A 21,623-nucleotide genomic window follows, 5' to 3' on the forward strand; every position below is an offset into this window, starting at 1 on the left:
TTGATTCCCAGTCAGGGCACATGCCTGGGTTGCAGTCTCAATCCCCATTACAGGAGGCAGCCGATCAATGATTCTTTCTCATCACTGATCTCTCTCTCTCTCTTTCTCACCTTCTCCCTTCGATTAAATATATTTAAGAAGAAAAAAAAAAGACCTGTACTTGGAAAAATATAAGATACTGAAGAAAGAAATTGAAGAAGATACAAATAAATTGAAGAATATACTGTGTGTTCATGGATATGAATATTAACATCATTAAAATGTCCATACTACCCAAAGCAATCTATAGATTGAATGCAATTCCTATCAAGATACCAATGGTGTATTTCACAAAACTAGAATAATCCAAAAATTTATATGAAACCACAAAAGACCCTGAATAACCACAGCAATCTTCAGAAAGAAGAACGAAGTTGGAGGAATCATACTACCTAATATCAAACTATACTACAAGGCTATTGTAATCAAAACAACAGGGTACTGCATAAAAACAGGCATATGAATCAATGGAACAGAATAGAGAACCCAGAAATAAACCCATCCCTCTATGGTCAATTAATATTTGACAAAGTAGGCAAAAATATGCAATGAGTTAAATTTAGTTTATTCAACAAATGGTGTTGGGAAAATTGGGCAGATAGGTACAAAAAATGAAATTAAACCACCTCCTTACACCATACACAAGAATAAACTCAAAATGGATTAAAGACTAAAATGTCAGACTCTAAACCATAAAAATCCTAGAAGAAAACACAGGCAGTAAGATATCAAACATGTCTCACGGCAATACTTTTTCTGGTATATATTCTCAGGCAAGGGAAACAAAGGAAAAAATTAACAAATGGGACTACATCAAACTAAAACCTTTTGCACAGCAAAGGAAGCCATCAACAAAATGAAAAGAAAACCCACTGAATGAGAAAACATATTCACCAATGATATATCTAATAAGAGGTTAAAATTCAAAATTATAAAGAACTTGTGCAACTCAACATAAAAACAAACAAACAATCCAATTGAAAAATGGGCAAAGGATCTGAATAGACACTTCTCCAAAGAGGACATACAGATGGCCAATAGACATATGAAAAGATGCTCAATGTCACTAATCATCAGAGAAATGCAAATTAATACCACAATGAGATATAACCTCACACCTGTCAGAATCGCTATCAATAAAACAACAAACAACAACTATTGGCAGGGATGTGTAGAAAAGGAAATCCTCATGCACTATTGGTGGGAATGCAGATTAAAGCAGTCACTGTGCAAAGCAGTACGGAGTTACCTCAAAAAAATTAAAAATGGAACTCTCCTTTGACCCAGTCATCCCACTTCTAGGAATATATCGGAAGAAACTCAAAAACCTAACTTGAAATAGTATATGCACCCCTAATCATTGCAGTGTTATTTACAATAGTCAAGATTTGGAAGCAGCCCAGGTGCCCAGCAGTAGTTGAGTGGATAAAAAGCTGTGGTACATTTACACAGTGGAATACAACTCCACTTTAAAAAAAAAAAAAAAAGGAAATCTTACCTCTTGGGATAGCATGGTTGGACCTACAGAATATTATGCTAAGTGAAATAACTCGGTCAGAGAAAGACAAATATTATTTCACTTACATGTGGAATGCAATGAACAAATTAAAAATTGAGTCACAGATACAGAGAACAGACTGACAGCTGTCAGAGGAGAGGGGTGTTGGGGAGTTGGGTGAAAAAGGTGAAGGGATTAATCAAAGAAAAAAAAAACAACAACTCATAGACACAGACAGAAGTATGGTGATTACCAGAGGGAAAGGGAGTGGAGGGAGGTAAGAGACAGTAGAGGGGGGATAAATGGTGATGGAAGGGGAGTTGACTTGGGGTGATGAACAAACAATACAGACGATGTATTACAGAATTGTACCCTGAAACCTATACAATTTTATTAACCAATGTCATCCCAATAAATTCAATAAAAATTTTTTAAAAAGAGAATGCCAAAATAAAATCAGAAATGAAAAAAGTGACATCAACACCACACAAATACAAAGGATTATAAGAGAATACTATAAACAAGTATACACCAACAAATTGGATAACCTAGAAAGAAATGGATACATTCTTAGAAATACATTTAGAAATATATAAAATTCCATAAATCCTGGAGAAACAGAAAATCTACACAGACTGAGTACTGGAAATGAAATTGAATCAGTAATCAAACAACTCCCAACAAACCTAACTCCAGGGCCAAACAGCTTCACAGGTGAATTCTACAACATGTTCAAAGAAGAACGAACACCTGTCCTTCTCAAACTATTCCTAAAAAGGGAAGTGGAGAGGAAGCTCCCAAACTTCCTCCACAAAGCCTGCATTACCCCGATACCAAAACTAGAGAAAGACACTGCCAAAAACAAATTACAGGCCAATACCCCTGGTGTAGAAATCCTCAACGAAGTATTAGCAAATTCCACTGCGTGAATGAAAGATCATACACGGCCTCCCGGTGGTGCCGAATCCAGTGGGTGGGCGGCTGTAAAGCTGGTGGCGTGGTGAGGAGAGTCGCTGTGCCCTGGGCCCTCGAGGCTCACTCCCTTTCCTGCACTGCCCCCCGGGCACCTTTGGTGCCTGACGGAGGAAACAGACATGAAGACGGAAGTTCTTTGTCCCTCACACAGCTCTTACATATGCCTGGGTCACTTCCTTTGAATACAGAAGCCTGCTGGCCAAACGATGTGGGGATGGTTGGCCTATAGATCTCTTTTCCTTCTCAATATGTTGATCAAGCCAAGATGGGAAAGTACGAAGGTGTGGGTGCCGGAAAGTATACCATTGGCTTGGGCCAGGCCAGGATGGCCTTCTGCACGGACAGAGAAGATATCAGCTCTTTGCATGACTGTGGTTCAGAATCTCATGGAGAGAAATCGCCTTTCTTAGGATCGCATTGGGCGGCTAGAAGTTGGAACAGAGACAATCGTGGACAAATGCAAGTCAGGGAAGACCAATTTGATGCAGCTCTTTGAGGAGGCTGGGAACACGGATCTAAAAGGAATAGACACCACAAACGCCTGCTACAGAGGCACAGCCGCTGTCTTCAGTGCTGTGAACTGGATCGAGTCCAGCTCGAGGGATGGAGGGTGTGCCCTGGTAGTTGCAGCAGATATTGCTGCATATGCCACAGGAGCAGTCAGAAACATTGCTCTGATCATTGGGCCAAATGCTCCTCTGACTTTTGAAGGAGGACTTCTTGGGACACACATGCAACATGCCTATGACTTCCACAAGCCCGATCCGCTTTCTGAATGTCCCACAGTAGATGGGAAACTCTCCATCCAGTGACACCTCAGCGCATCAGACCGCTGCTCTGTCTACCATTAAAAGATCCATGCCCCGGGGCAGAAAGAGGGACATAAATAGAGATTTTACCTAGAATGCTTTCAGCGTCATGATCTTCCACTCACCCTACTGTAAACTGGTTCAGAAATCCCTGGCTCAGATGATGCTGAATGACTTCCTGAATGACCAGAACACGGATAAAAATAGCATCTACAGTGGCCTGGAAGCCTTTGGGGATGTTAAATTAGAAGACACCTACTTTGATAGAGACGTGGAAAAGGCATTTATGAAGGCTGGTTCTGGCCTCTTTAATCAGAAAACGAAGGCATCTTGGCTCATATCCAGTCAGAATGGAAACATGGCCATGTCTTCCGTGCATGGCTCCCTCGCCTCTGTCCTGCACGGGACTCGCCTCAGCAGCTGGCAGGGAAGAGGACTGGCGTGTTCTCCTATGGCTCTGGCTTGGCTGCCACCCTCCACTCCCTTAAAGTTACCCAAGATGCCACACCAGGGTCTGCTCTTGATAAAATAACAGCAAGTCTATGTGATCGGAAATCGAGGCTCCACTCAAGAACGTGTGTGACAGCAGCTGTCTTTGCAGAAAGCATGAAGCTCAGAGAGGACACTCCGCACCTGGTCAGCTGCATCCCCCAGAGTTCCACAGAGTCCCTCTTTGAAGGAGCATGGTACCTGGTTCGAGTGGATGAAAAGCACAGGAGAACTTGTGCCCGGCGACCCACTCCAAATGCCGACACTTTGGACGAAGGAGTAGGACTTGTGCATTCCAGCACAGCCCAAGTCCTGCTAAGAAAGTACGACGACTCCCAGGGACAGCAGCAGAGCCGGAGGCAGCTGTCCTTAGCAACGGGGAGCTGTGCGGGGAAGACCCGAGGGGGCCGGGTGAGGAGGGGGTTTGCACACGAATGGTCAGGAATGGGATGTCTGAGGGCAATATTAAAGGATTACATGTTGCTCAACATTTTGTGACTGACACGGAGCCTGGAAAACTATCGTGTTCTTGGGAAAGTCTCTTTGCTCAGCTTGCTGATACGCTTCCTATTGAGTCTAACCAACGTTTACTGTACTCCATGGCGTTAGGGCTCTGCAAAACTTCATACCTCTCGTGCCATTCGTGTGCACGAAGCTTAGTTTTTAAATGTGGCTTGTTGAGTCGCATGCTTCTGGCAAAAAGGAGCAGAGGTACTGGTCTTCAATTTTAATTTTTTTGAATGTGTAAGAACTTTATACTTTGAACAAACAAGATTACTGAAAGCACCTGTGTGTTTTGAAAATAAGTTTCTAGTTTAAGGGATGTGCTCTGGATCCAGAGACATGGAAGCATGGAACAGAGTGCGGAATCTCGGAAGGACGGCAGGGGAGGGTGGGTAGGCGGGACGTAATCAACCAAAGAACTTGTGTCCTATATGCATAACCCATGGACACAGACTATAGGGTGGTGACGGCCTGGGACAGGGGGGCAGGCTGGAGGGGGTCAATGGTGGAAAAAGGAGGACATATGTAATAAAGGTATTTTAAAAACATTTAAATAGCCATAAAAGAAAAAAAAAATAAACCATAGGTAAAAACTAAGAAAAAAATAAAAGGAATGTGCTCTTACATGTGATATGCACAAACCCTGTTTGAAAATGGCAAGACAAACATATTCTTTTTCTAAACTTTGTACATTCTGAAGAGAAGAGTTGGGAGGGTGGCTGGTTCTGTAAACTGGACTGTGGCTTTCAGCCCAGGCGGCAGTGAGGAGGAATTGCAAAGGCCCTGAGCGAGAGGCTGGCCCTGAGCAGGCCTGGGAGGGGCGGCCTGGTACACTTTCAGCTCTGAGTGTGGCTCGAGGTCTGCCTTGCGTCCGTCCACGCTGGACTAGGCTGAACAACACCGAGATGTTACTGGAGCTTGTGCATGAGGAAGCTCGTCGCTGCAATCCTTCTTTGTACCTTATTTTGGAGAATAAATAAAATATTTTTGTGGCTGCCTTCTAAAACTATTTTTAAGGAAAGATAGGGGCTAGGCACTTGGTTACTCTGGTGTGACAGTGTAATAAATGCAACTGGAAGATTGATCATCTAACTTAATAAAAGTATTCTTTCCCCTTTGAAAAAAAAATCTGTTTAATGAAAATAAAAAGGTAAAACCCAAGCTTTTACATAGTTTGATCAGCCAAAATGAGTATTCCACTTAGAACTGGAAGTAGGATCTTGAAGCATTTTCTCAGACGTCCACCTTAAAAAACCATCACAAGGTCTGAATAAGTCTGGTTAGACAGTTCTGTAGATGTTTTTGGTGCTGAACTAACATGAGCCTTATAGATTGTAAAATAGAGCTGGTTGTAATTAATGTACAGAATTCAATTTTTAAAACTTTATTTGCTGTTAAATATGTGAAGTCTCTGTTATCTAAAATAAATGTACACGTTAATATGAAATGTAATGTTTCAAATTGCAAGGTAATGTGTAATGTAATATGTGTAAAATACTCTTGTATAACATTAAGTGATTGTACTTTGTTTTGTACAGTCATCATTTGTTAAGATGACTTCATTTTAACATCCACTGATACAGATTAATAACAAAAGTTCAGATTTAAAGGTCGATGGGAAATTGGTGCGTGCAATACTTTCACAAGTATTGGGAGTTCAGTATGTTTTGAAAAGAGTAATTTAACTTTTGAGTGTCAGAAAATAGGTTTTCTCAAAGTCCATTGCCAGCAATGGGCAGGCCCAGTAATAGTGGCACAGAATTAACTAAGCACCTTATTGACAGTGAGGTGAATAACTTTGAAAAAAATTTTAAAGAAATATGGCAAAAAAAAAAAAAAAAAAAAAGATCATATACCATGATTAAGTGGGATTTATTCCAGGGAAACAAGGATGGTTCAATATCCACAAATCAATCAATGCAATACACTACTTAAAAAAAATGAAGGATAAAAGTCATATGATCATCTCAGCAGATTCAGAAAAACTATTTGAAAAAATTCGACATCCATTAATGATTTTTTAAAAAAACCTCAACAAAGTGGGTGTAGAGGAATATACCTCAATCTAATAAAGGCCATATATGACAACCCACAGCTAACCCACAGCTAACATCATACTCAGTGTTGAAAATCAAAAAGCTTTTTCCTAAGATCAGGAACAAAACAAGGTTTACTTTTACCACTCTATTCAACATAGTATTGAAGTCCTAGCCATAGAAATCAGACAAGAAAATGAAATAAAAGGTACCCAAATTAAAAAGGAACAAGTAAAATTGTCACTCTTGTAGATGATAAGCTATATATTGCAAACCCTAAAACTGTCACCATTTCAGATTTTGTGATACTATATATAGAAAACCCTAATGATTCCACCAAAAAACTATTGAAACTAATAAGTTAATTCAGTAAAGTTGCAAGATAAAAAATTAGCATTCACAAGTTATTATATTTCTATAAACTAATAAGAAACTATCAGAAAAAATTAAGAAAATAATCTCATTTACAATTAAATAAAAAGAATAAAATGCCTAGGAATAAATTTAACTAAGACCTGTACTCTGAAAACTATAAGACATTGAAGACAGAAATTGAAGAATATCCAGTAAATGGAAGGATATACCATATTCTATAATGGGAAGAATGAATACTATTTAAATGTCCATAATACCCAAAGCAATGTGGGGATTCAATACAATCCCTATCAAAATACCGATGTCATTTTTCAGAGATAAAACAAATAATTCTAAAATTTATATGGAATCACAAAAGACCCCAAATAGCCAAAGTAATGTTGAGAAAAGAGAACAAAGTTTAAGGTACAATGCTACCTGATTTCAAACTATAGTACAAAGCTATAGTAATCAAAAAGTATGATAATGGTACTGGAACAAACACATAGAACAATGGAACAGAATAGGGAACCTAGAAATAAACCCTCACATATATGTCTACTTAATAGTAGTCAATTAATCTACTATGACCCTCACATATATGTCTACTTAATAGTAGTCAATTAATCTACTATGAAAGAGGCAAAAATATGCAGTGGGGAAAGATAGTTTTTTTTTCAATAAATAGTGTTGAAAAAACCTGGACAGATACATCCAAAAAAATCAAACTAGACCACTTTATTACAGCATAAACAACAACACAACAAAATGGATTAAAGACTTAAATGTGAGACTTGAAAACATAAAACTCCTAGAAAAAAAACATAATCAGTAAAGTCTATGACATTGGACTTTGCAATATTTCTTAGATATATCTCCTTGGACAAAAGCAACATAAGCAAAAACAAACAAATGGGACTAAATAAATCTAAAAGGTTTTTGCACAGTGAAGGAAACCATCAACAAGACAAAAAGGAAACTTACTGAAGGGGAGAAAATATTAGCAAATCATATATATGATAAGAGGTTACTATCCTAAATATATAAAGAATTCATACAACTCAACATCAAAAACCAAACAATTCAATTAAGAAATGGGCATTTTTCCAAAGAAGACATACAAATGGCCAATAGACACATGAAAAGATGCTCAACATCACTAAACATCAGAGAAATTCATATTAAAACCACAATGAGATATCACCTCACACGTGTCAGAATAGCTCTTATCAAAAAGACAAGTAGCAAGTGCAGCAGGATGAGAAAAAGAGACCGCTTGTGCACTGTTGTTAAGAATGTAAATTGCCGAAACCGGTTTGGCTCAGTGGATAGAGCATCGGCCTGCGGACTGAAAGGTCCCAGGTTCGATTCTGGTCAAGGGCATGTACCTTGGTTGCGGGCACATCCCCAGTAGGGGGTGTGCAAGAGGCAGCTGATCGATGTTTCTCTCTCATCCATGTTTCTAGCTCTCTATCCCTCTCTCTTCCTCTCTGTAAAAAATCAATAAAATATATTGAAAAAAAAAAAAAAAGAATGTAAATTACTGCAGCCAGTGTGGAAGACAGTATGGAGGTTCCTCAAAAATAAAAAAATAAAATAAAACTACCTTATGATCCAGCAATTTCTCTTCTGGTATTTATGTGAAGAAAAATAATTTGAAAAGATGTATGCACTGCTATGTTCACTGCGACATTGTTTACAAAAAACAAGATATGGAAGCAACCTAGGAGTCCATTGCTAGATGAATAAAGAAGATGTGGTACATATATAATTGAATATTACATGGCCATAAAAAAGAATGGAATCTTGTCATTTGCAATAACATGGGTAGACGTAGAGAGTATTATGTCAAGTGAAATAAGTTGGACAGAGAAAGACAAATATAATATGATTTCACTTATATGTGAAATCTAAAAAGCAAAACAAATGAGCAAAGTGAAACAAACTCACAGATACAGAGAACAGACTTATGGCTGCCAGAGGGAAGGGGGATGGAGGATGAAAAACAATAAAAAGAAGGAAGGGGATTAAGAAGTATAAACTTCCAGTTATAAAATAAGTCATAGGGATGTAAAGGGAATCTAGTTAATAATATATTGGTGACAGATGAGTACTAGACTTGCGGTGGTGATCACTTCATAAAATATAATTGTTGAATCACTATGTTTTACACCTGAAACTAATCTAATATTGTATGTCAACTATAATTAGAGATAAACTAAAAAAAAAAAAATAGCTCCGTGGCACCCCATTTTCTTGCTACCTCCATTGTTAGAACCTTCTTCGGTTAAGGGTTTTCTATCAATCATAATCTATAATAATAAAAGCATAATATGCTAATTAGACCAGACAGCCGAAGAACCTTCCAGATGAAGCCGGGGCTGTGAGGGCCGAGCCCCTTGCCTCTAGTAGGGAAATAAATGGAATAGCAGAATAATGATGATGAAACAGAAGGTAAACCAAGAATCTCACAGTTCATGTCTCATAGTTCAAGGCTGCATTGCTGACACGTCTGAGCTCTACTTTCCTTCCTGAGGTGCCACTCATCACCTGCCTGCAGCCGTTTCCCCCTGACCCCAGTAAAAGAGGAAGTCCTCCCTCTCGATGGGAAGCTACAGAGCCAATCTGGACAGAACAGAGGTGCCCTGTGGCCTCAGGTGGCCAGGGCACATTTCTGGGGAAATGGCAGATGAAATTGGTGATTGTTTTTCTCTTTGAGCCTCTTCTAGTTTATAGCTGCTGCTCTCAATTCGGAGAGATGGAGCTGGTAGGAGACCACTCACAGTGGAGGGTCCAGTACTGTAGGTAAGTTAAACTAAAATCCTATGCAATAGGCATCCTCCTTATTTTAGAAATGAGAAAAACGTTACAGCTCGAAGGCAAATTCCTCTCCACATGCTTCCAATTTTTTTTCCTTTCACTATGCCGCAAGACAGTTCTAGGGATGGGCCCAGGATCACCCTGGTGTGGGTTAGTCTATAAAATCTCAGGCCCAAGGAATGAATGCCAGTGATGCTGTAACTGCACATACTTAAACATGCATGACCACCTAGGGGCAGGGAAAGACGAGGAAAATATGAATTAGAACTTCCATAGACCACATACCTTCAACACTCTGCTTTGCTTACAAAGTCATGACAAGGTGTCTCTTGCATTGGAGGGAAAGACTACCAGCAACCTACCTGCCTGTCCAGAGGCTGTGATGACCGCCCTGACCCGGACCCAGCCAGCTGGCCAGGGCTCAGGGCCTCAGGAAAACCCACTTCCCGTCCCTCCTGATAAGCAAGACTGGCTGGTTCCTGCCGGAAAAAGAGTGTTTCGGTCCGGACTGCCCCGGCCCCTCCCTCGCATCCCTCCATCCTTCCTGGTCCTGGAGAGCAGAGGCGGCAGGGTCAGTCCCAGCCATGCGCAGAGCCCTTCCCCGTGTCTCTCTAGAGGCCCACTTAGCTTGCAGACTTGACCACACCTGTTGCAAACAAACCTTTTATGTGAAGCAGCTGCCATTTGCATTTCCCATGCTTTCTATTTGCACAAAATCAGCACGAGATTAGAAACAGAGAAGTTTAATTAAGCGTTCGAACAGATTCCCTTCCCAGTGCCCCAGGAGAGCTCAGTGAGAGACAGATTACTGAGAGAATAAGACACGCAATGGTTAAATGCACTTTGCATTGGCCAAATCCCGGCCTGCCCTGCTCTGTCCAGAGCCTGTGCTGGCGAGTCTCAGTGCTCACCCTGCTCAGGGGGTCACCCTCAGGGACCCAGACACCTCAGCCTTCAAAGTTGTCCCCTCTCGCTCAGCTTTCCAAGATGTGATTATCATTCATCTGACTAATTGTTTCAAATATGCATGTGAAAAGATGGAAGGAGACGGCAAATACAACTTTGTAACTACATGAAAAGCTCAGGAGGAGACTTACGGGTTTGCCATGTTTGTTACCAAATTACCAAGAGCAGGAGGAAGCACATTGTGCGGCTGTGCATGAACACACCTGAAGCACTGCGGGTTCTAAGGCCGGGAGCCGGCCTGCCTGCTCTGGGCCCAGCTCATCTTCAGGGGCTGTGCTGAGCTAGGGAGGCGGAGAGCCGAGGAGGGGGCCTGAGTGGGACTGGAGGAGGCCCTGGCCCAGGGACAGCGTCAGCGTCAGCCCCGCCACCAGCCCCCGGTTCTTACAAACCTCCGAGGCTGCAGGCCCTGGCTCTTGCCTTCTTGCAGGGGCCCCACCATCTCTTCCTGCACCTGAGCCATCTAGAAAGGGCCGATTCTCAACTCTGCTCCTCACCCTCTCCAGCCGGGGGTTTCGGGGGACACTGAGGTCACCCAGGCAGCAGGGGCCCTGGGGTGGGGAAGAGGAGGATGGAAGGCTCCCCCTCCATCCCTCTAATCAGAATTAGCAGCCGGCTCCTAACCGGAGCTTCCCAGAGCCATACTGGAAGTGCCAGTGGTAAAGGGGGGTGTAGGGGCATTTGGATCTAGCCACAGCTCAAGTGAGGTGTTAGAATACATGGTATTGGAGGGCTGAGCGGCTGGCCCTAGGGGCCCAAGCAGAAGTTAGAGGAGGGGGCGGACAGTCCCCCCAACCATTTCCTCAGCTAAGGAGCCAGGAGGCCCGTGCACTCCCTGACTCACAGCCTGTCTTGCAGACAGCCTTCTGCCCAACCCTGTGACCCTGTGACCCAGGCACCAGTGCGGCCTCCCCTGCCTGCCCCACCCTGACCCTCCATCCAAGGGCCCAGTGTTTCTGAGGAAACAGTATCCTCAAGAGGAAAAGGAATGCATTCTGGGAGACACTGGCCCTTTCTGGTCGAAGAGGAAAACCTTGTGGTTCCCAGCAATACGTGCCCAAGGCCTCGTGCAGAGCAGGAAAACCCTACAGCAAGGAGAGCTGGGTAGAGGGAGGCAGGGGCTCACGGAGGAGAATTGATTCTTCCCACCTCCAGCCGGTGAGCAAAGGGCGGGCGGGGGGGGGGGGGGGTTTCCAGCCGCTCCCTGGCTCAGAGCTGGCCCTGCTACTGGGGTGGGGAAGGTGACATGGTGGGTACAGCAGGAACTGCAGGGACTTTGGAGCCAGACACACCTGCTTGCCGATCTGGTGCCCCCATTGCCTCACTGAGGACCTTGAGTAGGTCCTTGATCTTGAAGCTCAGCCACTTCCTCTAATAAAAAAGGGAAGCTTTTTACCCACCTCCCAGGCAAAAAGGGTGTCCGTATAAATAAGATACCTGTGCCGAGTGTCAGCACCAGGGCCTGGGACGTAAGAGTTGCTGAAAGACGTGAACTCCCTTTCCAGCGGGGGCCCTTTCCCTCACTCCTCACACAGGGTTCCCCAAGCCCTCCGCTCAGCCCCCTTCACAGATCCAGCGTCCACCACTTCTGCCCACCCCCCTGCTCTGGCTCGGGCCACAGGGGACACTTCGTGCCCAGTCTCCCCACTGCCTCTCTCTCCCTCAAGTCCTCTTTCCCCCTGGACCCCAATGAGAGTCAACCCTCTAAATATACACTTCCTAGAAGCCTTGAACCCCACACCCCCTCCTCCACACGCTGCCAGCACGAAGAAGCCAGAAGTCCTTATCATAATGTTCAACGCCCACCCATCACAGTAACGTCCCAGGTGCACCCTCTGTCCCCTGCACCTGCCATGGAAGCCAGACCACCGACCCCTCCCCAAGCATGCATGCCAGTGCTCCCCTCCCTCCAGCCTCTCCTGCAGGCTCCTCCCCCTGAGATAATGCCATCTCTGCCTCAGCAGCAGAAATGCCACCTGTGCCTCCCGCCTTCCTCAGGCCTCCCACAGGAGTTCGACCCCCTCCCCCGCTGCAGGCCTCTGCTGGGTCCTGACGCTGTATTTAGGTGGGTTGCTTGCTTACCCGCCGTCTTCCTCCCTTTGCCCACATCAGCAGTGTCTGACACGAGATTAGTGGCTGGGTTCCATTTTTTCTTTGATTGATTTGTTCATTCATTCATGTAGCAATTGCTGAGTGAGCAGTTGCAAAACGAGGTGCCGAAGGAGAAGAGAATGGGGAGAGAACTAATGGCTAGCACCCCCTACTTCATGGTCAGGGCTCTACTTCAGCTGCCATTCTCTCGGCTTCTGCCCGTGAGGAGATCATAGTCCAAGGGCAGCAAGGGAAGCGCTCCAGCATACTTGCCACCAGGAACAATGCTGTGACCTTGGACCTGGGTCCCAGAGGTTGGTTGCTTTTGAGGAGCAGATATAAAAGTGCCAAGAAACCGTGCACCAGGCAAGGAGACAGGACGGAGCGCTTTCCAAGGACAGAGAGGCGTCGACAGTGACTGGTTCCTGGGGAGGAAGCTGGGAGGCACGCCGAGGCCAGATTGGGGACACTCAGGACGGGGTCTTACACTGAGGGGGACACGTAGGGGCGCAGGAGCCTGACAGGATGAGGGAGCAGCCACTTGGCCAGCACCACTTCCTCGTTTCACTCGCCACGGACGGCCCCTGGCCAGGCGTGCACTCTCCGATGGGGCCGCCACCCTGGCCCCTGATTGCATCATGCCTGACTCCTGAAGACGTGTGGGTTTGCCGTCCCTGAAAATAGGCACTACTAGGGCCACTCAAAACGCTGAAGGTTCTTAAACAGGAAGTAAATAACAGATCACAGTTTTGTAAAGGACAATAACAACAATATTTATTTTTTAAAAATACCCCCCAAAAAGAAAGAAAAGGACAATGAAACTAGAGGAGCGTCAGCAGTGGGGAGATCCCCAGGAGAGGGGACAAAGCCAACACAGTGGGCAAGTGGTCAAAGGGAAAAGAAGCTGGGGGGCAGCGGTGGCGGGGGGGGTGGGGAGGGAGAAGGGGGAAGGAGACCTTGAAGCCGAATCACACCGCATTGTTACTGGGTGAATATTGGACCAGGGTTTTGCCACGTGGCCACGGTGCCATGTAAAATCAGCACTAATACCGCACTCTCAGCACTGCACGGCCCAGAGAGCTGCCCAGCAAATGGCCATTCCCGCCGCCGCCCTGGCCTATGCATTCTCTAGAACACTGAGAACTCATCTTCCCAATTCCACTCCCCCCACCATTCACCCCCACATAGCACCCAGCATATTGTAAAGAAGGCCCGTCAGTCACCTACTGCAAACCCTCCGGGGGTTGCAGACTCGGCTGGGAGATGCGTCCTCCCTTAGGCCGCTCTGCCTGTCCTGCATGAAAGCTGTCCCATTGCAAAGTCTGCGGCCAAGTGTGCAGGTTCACCCTGTCCTTCAGCTCATCATCCCGTGAGCCCGCCAGAGGGGCCACGTCCTCTTCCCTCAACACCCCAGGCTTTCCCTGTTAGCCGGCGCTGGGCCTGGCCTTGCTTCTCCTTGGCCCCACCTTCCAGAAGCTTCCGCACCTCTCACGGCCAGACCTGCAGGAAGCATCCCCTGCCAACATGCTCTCCTGCCCCCTCCCTCACAGCAGGTGTCACCTACCTGCCACCCTGCACTCCCACGCCCTGTCCGTGAGCCTTCCCCAGCATCGCCCGGCCAGGCGCCCACTTCCTGTCTGCTCACCACCCAGCACACCTGTGGCTCGTCTGTCGCTCATCTCCCTCAGCTGGAAGGGGGAAGGCCACGAAGGCAGGGAATTGAATTATTTGTCTGCTCCGTACACATGTGATGAGCAAATCAACAGAGCTCCGTTGGAATGTGTCGGGATCCGCCTGAGCGAGCACCGCTGGGGTGGCTGGGACCCAGCCCTCTAAGGTCCTGAGCTACCTGAGGCTGGCCCCTCCCTAGATCTCCCACGGCCCCTGTCTTGGGTGGGTAGGTACCTGAGGCTGGCCCCTCCCTAGATCTCCCACGGCCCCTGTCTTGGGTGGGTAGGTACCTGAGGCTGGCCCCTCCCTACATCTCCCACGGCCCCTGTCTTGGGTGGGCAGGGTGGGGGGTGAGCCTCCGGTCTTGGCCAGGAATGGGGCCTTGGCCTTGGGCCCTGTGACGTGTGGGTTTGAAGGCTGAATGGGGAGGGGAATGAATAGTCAGGCCCTCGGTTGTGCCGGCCAGAGCTGAGCTAGCATCTCCCAGCAGAGCAAGGAAAGGGAGCAGCTGCACCAGTTACCGCCACACAGGTGAGAGGTACTAGGGCAGAGTCGCTTCTCATCATCCCCCCCTCAGCCCCCACCCTGGAGAAAGGGCTGCGTCTACTCCCCAACATTGTTCCTCACCACCAGGCCCAGGAAACACCCAGGACTCCCCGCTTGATGATGTGGATATAAGCCTCGGTCACATGGCCCCACAGACTGTTGACCCCTCCAGTCCCTCTCAAAGCCGCCGGGACCTCCCTGGCTGGTCTCAGGACCAGGCCCAAGCTCAGAGAAGGTGGGCACAGCAGCTGGGCTCACCGCCCGAGCAAAGTGCTGCCCCTTCTAAGTCTGCATGGACTGCCAGCCTCACACCCTGCCTGGAGCCGCCAGCGAGTGAGGACGAATGACCACCACCAGCCCTGCCCAGCGCCACTGGAGGAGAAGAGGCAGAAACTCCAGGACAGAGGTCCTTGCCAACCACTCATCTGACAGCCGTGCCCAGGACACAGCCGCGGGTCCTAAGTAGTTTTCACATGAATGGATCCACGCGTGGCATTCTCCCGGTGACCCTGTATTTCAGAACTTGTACCGAAGTCCCTGCCCTTGTCTTGAGGGCCCCCTGGCACAGGTCCCACAGGGCTGACACCACCCCTGAGCCGCATTGCTGTTAAATTAACACGAAGGGAATCCAAAATAGGTTCTGAGCACCTACAGGCTTTATCAAGTCGAAGAGGAAAAACAAACCAACATGTTATAGAAATCAATTGTTTTACTGGTGGAAATAACCTCCAGAGAGGTTAACAACTTGCTGAAAGGTGCACAGCAGAAAATAGCTGGGCATTAGAATGAGCCTCCTTCTCGGGCCACAGCGGCCTGTTCGCTTTAGAGGGATGACTCACTGGCTCTAACTTGAGTAGCCTTCGCCTTCGTTCAACCACCAGCTAACCAGAAAGGGGGGGGGGGGGGGGGAAGCAGTGCCGTGGAGAGGTTAGGTTCAGGGTGCAAGAGGGCTGGGGCACACGCGTCCCCTGCGGTGTCTCCAGGGTGCCCAGAGCCTGGAGGGCCGGAGCAGGCCCTGGGCATGCTGCCCGCTGAATTGTTGAGGCTGGAGGAGGTGGGGATGTCACTCAGGCTTCCTTCTTCTCAAAGGGCCAAGGGAATCATGCTCGGGTTTTAGGAAAGTCGGTGGCAGAGACCGGGAAGCTCACCAGTATCCCCTGCCGCCCGGCCCCTGCACCAAGCATGACCCGCACTCCCTCTGTGAGTAACTGGGAAGGGGCGGCAGCTCCCGGGCCGGCGGTGGGAAGGCCCTGTGGGCATCGCCCCTCTGCGCCCCTGCAGTGGTGCCCTTCGCGGGGCCGGAAACCTGGTCCCCAGCCCTGGGAGAAGCAAAGCAGCCCCAGCGCCCGGATCCAGGGCTGAGCCTCTGAGCCGTGGGCGCCGTGCGGGCCATGGCCTTGACCTTCCTGGGGAATGGAAACTGACGCCGGGGCAGCTTGGAGAAAGGCCGGGGGTGGGAGGCCCAGGGGTGACAGTGAAGGGGGAGCCGGGCTCTGGAACAGCCGCTCTGCGGAGGGAAGTGGAGGGAGCAGCAGGCGGCGCGGCCCCCGCACCCCATCCGACCCCACCCCACCCGGAGCGGAGGCCTGAGCAGCTCTGCATGGGTGCGGGGCGCGGGGCGCGGTGGGCGGCAGGCAGACGGGTGACAGTGAGTGTGGGGAGCTGGGCGCGGCTGAATGGAGGGAGCCAGGCCCCGAGAGCAGGCGCCGAGCGCGGCATTCCAGGAGGCGCCCAGCGCGGGAACGCAGCTCGCCCGGCCGGGCGGGGCGCGGGGCTGCGGGGACCAGCTCTCTGTCCCGGCCGGCGCTGATCCCACGCGGGCTCAGTCCGTGGAGACCTGTCCGCTCATCCGCAAGGGTTTGTGTTTTGTATGTCAATGAAAGGCTTCCCCAGGGCACGGGCTCCCTCGCTGCCGCAAAGCCCCGCCCAAGCGTCCATCTGCGCGCGAGGTTTTAGGAAGGAGAGCGGCCCACGTCCCCGAGGGAGTCTTTGTAACTTGGCATTTCAGGCGGATTGATGGCTGGCCTTGGCTCCGCCGCTTTCTCCCTAGAACAGCAATGAGTTTGCTCCGTCACCATTCGTCTCTCCCCAAGGCCGTGGGCTGGGAGAGGAGATTGATGTGTCGGTTACTCATGCGCCCGCCTTGCCCAAGGACGCCGCTGACTCAGCCGCGAGGACCGGACACTCCGTTCCGGAGTCTCCTCTCCGCCCGGCACCCCCTTCCCTCGCCCCCACTTCCGTCCCCCCGCCTGTGAGTGTGGTCCCAGTTCAGCAGCCGGGCCCACAGCCTCGCCCGGGGAACCTGGCCAGAGACACAGGCTCTGGGGGGTTGGGGGTACGGGTGGGGAAGGGACTGACATGGGGTGGGGGGGCGCTTTAACACAAGTGAGAACATGTGCTAACCAATGGGGAATTACAGCAAAAGAAAAAGCAGGTGAAGGCCATGGACCTTGGCGGCTGATAAAGCTAACAGGGGAGAATGCGGGCTCCTCCCCTGGCAACTAGCTTCCTAATGTTGAACCCCAAATTAGAGAGCCCTCCCCTGTGTGAAGGGCCCGGCCTGCCTCTGTCCAACTACAACCTGGAGGAGCAGCCGGAGTGTGTGCTGCCTGCAGACCTGGCTCTCACCCCTCCCCACACTCCCTGTCAAGCACCGCATCCCACCTGCTGGGAGGGGGCTGAGGGCCAGGAGGGCAGGAGCTCCGTGCTGACCCACCTTGTGTCTACCCTGCAGGAGGGAAACACCCCACCCACGTGCTCCCTCGCTGTGGGTGCGGTTGTCAGTGATGGGAAGGGTGCGCATCCCCCTCGGTGGCTCCACTCCCTCAGCTCTGCCTGTTGACCTGCACTGAAGTCCACTCTTTCCAAGGGGCGCTGTTCGCGGTGCGGCCTGTGATGGGCTGGGCGGCTCAGGAAGAGAAGCGGACTCTTATTTTAAGGTTTCAACCTCCACCGGTTTGTCCTGGTGTCCAGACCGCAGCCCTGGTGCCGGCCCTCTGCGGAAGGCACGCCAAGGAGAAATCCAGTCGATGGGTGTGCACAGGGAACGCTCAATAGATTGTCTCCCAGGCGGGGCTGGCCAGGTGCTGCTCTGACTTCAGGCATCTTGGTGGCTGAAAATCAGTGACCTTCACGCCTGTGTTCTGCCTCTCTGTGGCCCACGTTTGCCATCCCATGACCTTCCTTTTTAGCATTAAAAAGTATGCTACCCCCTCCCCTTTCCCAGAGGAGGAGAGACTCAAGGAACAAGAACCTTAGACATCATTCAGTCCAAACACTTCGTGTTCCAGCAGACGAATCAGAGGCCCAGAGAGCGGGAGTGACGTGTCCCGGTTTAACCTCTAATTAGTGGCAGAACCACAGCCCACATCCAGGTTTAACAGCCACAGGCTGGCCGCCCTCAGCTCCGCAGACACGCTCATGAACCGTTGCTGATACGGCATTACCCACAGTGGGCTCATCCCGTATCACACCATCACCAGGAGCTCCTGGTTATTTGCCATGTATCTCTTTTGTTGTTGTTGTTAAATACATTTTATTGATTCTTCACAGAGAGGAAGGGAGAGGGAGAGAGAGTTAGAAACATCGATGATAGAGAAACATCCAGCAGCTGCCTCCTGCACACCCCCTACTGGGGATGTGCCCGCAACCAAGGTACATGCCCTTGACCGGAATCGAACCTGGGACCCTTGAGTCCGCAGGCCGACGCTCTATCCACTGAGCCAAACCGGCTAGGGCTGCCATGTATCTTTTAAAGTGATTTCTCCCTGTGGCACCAGTCCTGCCAGAACTGTCTGTGCGGAGGAGGGTGTGTCCGGTGGTGTCCCACGGGCGTTTGCTGTGGAAGGCAGCAGCTTTATCTTTGGACCCCGAGCCTCCGGTCTATTAAAAGGTGAAAGTGAGACCAGATCTGGCGTGATGGATCCTTCCGATGGTTATCTGATCAGTGGCTCTGAGGGCTCAACCAGGTGATTCCGTCAAGTGCTTCCGGTCCGTATGTTTTAATACATAAAAGGTGGTATTGCACGTGCTGCCTCCGAGCCCTGCGCTAGGTCACGCCTCTGGCTCCACGGTGCGCCCAGGCCTTGGGGCAGAAGGAGGGGAGACCTGAGACACAGCAATTTGATAAGAAACCACAACAAAGTATTTTTTAAGTGATAGGCATGCCTGCTAACTAAAGACTTCAAATAAACTATGAGACTCCTTTGGGAACCAATATTCCTTAATGTTAGACAAACTACATTACTTCTGCCAAATGGAAGGTTATTGGCTTATGCGTCCCCTGTCGGAGGACACTGTTTCTAACACAGCCAGACTCAGTGTTCTTGGAAAACATCAGGTTCAGATGGAAAATTCAATATCGCATTGTGACATGAGTCAGCTATTTTTGTAATCACTCTTACATCCTTCAAGAATGCATTGTGGGGCCATCATGTGGCAGGTGCTTACCTGCTGGGCACAAAGATATGCCTTAAAGACTTTCAGGAAAACTACCCAGATGGAAAATTCAGTATCACATTAGCAGATTTTGTGTAGTATCTCTGAGAGTCTTTTAGGGGTATGTTTGTGCCCAGCAGGTAAGCACCTGCCACATAATGGCCCCACAATGCATTCTTGAAGGATGTAAGAATGATTACAAAAATAGCTGACTCATGTCTCAAACTTTCACCCAGTCCTCTGAGCTTCAGCCCTGGACATTCAAGCCACCTTGAGTGCCAGGAATAGTGCCACCTAGTGAATTAATCATGCTGCTTCATGTCCCAGTTCTGACACCGGACTCCCCAATCTTCTTTCTCCACACCCGGGCCAATTCAAACTAACACTTTGTGAAATCAGAGACGGTGAGAACCTGAGATGGGGCAATAGGGCAGTTCCTTGAGAACGTGATAGTCACCGCCTACCATCACCATGCAGAGTCAAGTGGAAAGTAGTGCCCCGCTGATGTTAGAATAGATTTATTGCTACATTTATATACAATTATACAAACAGCCCAGACAGGAAGAGGAATGTTGCATCAGTGTCTCCAGATTTCACAGATATGAGCAAGTAATCAGAGCTGTTGAAAAAGTGGAAAATTCTTGGAAATTCTCTCTCTCTCTCCTTACAAGCTAGTCATGCAGAGAAAAAGTGGGCTCTCAGAAGCTGGTGCCTTCCGGCACACCTGGGGCATGGTGCTTTGGAGATGGGATGCAATAGGTGCTGGCTCAGGGCTGCAGGGAGCAATGCAGAGTCCTCCAGTCCCGGCCCATCTTTCCAAGCTCTGTCCCTAGGAAAGGCAGTTGAGAGGGGTGTGGAGAGAGACAGGATAGCAAGAAAGGGAAACCAACAGGAAACTGAGATGTGGAGAGAACCATCCGTAAGAGCCTTGGTTTCAGGACACGTGCCCATCTGGTTCCGGCTGGGATTCTGGCTTTGGGGGGTATTCACATTCAGAATATCAGGCATGTCTTGGTAAGTCCGTATCCCAAAGCTCACCATATGTCAGATGCCAGGGACCTGCATGAAGACAGAGAAAGTGAACAGGAAAGTTGGGTAAGAATGAAGAAAATGAGACAAATCTATATAAAAGAGTAATTTGCAAATCAGCCAAATGGAATGACCAGAACGAATGCTCAGCCAGTCGCTATGAGGCGCACTGACCACTTCTCAGTCCCTCCCCCTAGCCTGCAGGCTCCGATCGCCCGATGGCGAACAGGGAACCTGGGGGTGGGGGTGGTGCAGGGTGGGGGCGGGGGACAGGACTGGCTGCCAGCAGCTGGGGAAGATGGCCCTGATGACAGGCCAGGCCTAGGGACCGTACCTGTGCACGGATTTCATGCGCCAGGCCTCTAGTATTACCATTATGGGGTTGAAATGGGCAGGACCCTGAAAACCTTTCCACAGGTCATAATTAGCAGTTAGCTGGTTGAGTTCACTGTTGAATTGGGAAGGCGAATGGATGCAACACCGTGACGTACAGATTGCTCCCAAACGAGGGTGGGCCACAGACTCTGCCCTCTGAGCTCAGCCAGGCTAGAATGATGTTTAGTTTCAAAGGGAGCCTAACATAGATCTTGCAACCTGCAGATCCAGAATTTGGATGTGGATATGAGATCCTGGTATAAAGACACGTCCTCACATCAGTCATATAAACCTTTGTGGCGTGAATCATAAGAGAGGCCTCAGAGCAGCCCGGGGGCATGTGTGCCCAGGGGGTGAGCTCGCTGTATTTACACCAGCTCCGTCTTACCCTCGTCCGGCCACTCCCCAACCCGGGGGGTCAAGGAGAGAGTGTCTTCAGGTCTAGCAGCCTCCTGAGCTGCAATCAGCCTTGCATTCAGAGAAAGGACAAGGCCTGCAGGTGAGAGCAAGAAGCCTGTGGGTCTAAACACACTAGGCTGCACAGCCTGGTACCCGAGGCTGCAGGGCGTCCTATCGCTGAAGAAACCGCCAGCTCTAGCTCGTCCGTGCCTTTAGATGGGCCCCTGATTTCTCACCACCACGATCCCATGGGCCACAAAAAGGCAGGCTGAGAGTTTGATGGAGAAACCCCAAAGTCTGGAGGAGAAGGACCAGAAAATCAGTTGAGAAGTCCCTGTCCTTTTTCTTGGGTCAGTAACATCATGATCACTTGGGGAGGAAGGGGCCCAGAACTTCTGAGGCTGCCCGCGATGTGCCCATTCTGCGATCCTTTGATAAGTTAATCTCTGTCATTTGATCTTGACTATTTTGGGGTGAGTCATTTGATCTTGACTATTTTGGGGTGAGTCATTCAGAAAACTGATTTTCCTACTTCTGACGACAACAGGATGGAGTCAAACCATTATCGGTTAAAAGTCAATGAGGAAA

At 48.8% G+C, this 21,623-nt stretch overlaps 1 protein-coding gene and 1 pseudogene across 3 annotated transcripts in view; one reads left to right on the forward strand and one right to left on the reverse strand.

Annotated features, from left to right (window-relative positions):
- The first annotated feature begins 2,672 nt into the window (after positions 1-2,672).
- On the forward strand, positions 2,673-4,541 carry LOC103303068 (hydroxymethylglutaryl-CoA synthase, cytoplasmic-like; annotated as a pseudogene).
- A 15,193-nt stretch (positions 4,542-19,734) lies between these two features.
- The window catches only part of RDX (radixin), a 92,248-nt gene continuing 90,359 nt past the window's right edge, over positions 19,735-21,623 (reverse strand). For all 3 annotated transcript variants that reach the window (XM_054725759.1, XM_054725760.1, XM_054725762.1), the window contains one exon: positions 19,735-20,291. The gene's annotated coding sequence lies outside the window, so the exon portion shown is untranslated. The remainder of the gene's footprint in view (positions 20,292-21,623) is intronic.

Source organism: Eptesicus fuscus, chromosome 13, assembly GCF_027574615.1.
Source record: "Eptesicus fuscus isolate TK198812 chromosome 13, DD_ASM_mEF_20220401, whole genome shotgun sequence".
In the NCBI taxonomy this organism is placed as follows: domain Eukaryota; kingdom Metazoa; phylum Chordata; class Mammalia; order Chiroptera; family Vespertilionidae; genus Eptesicus; species Eptesicus fuscus.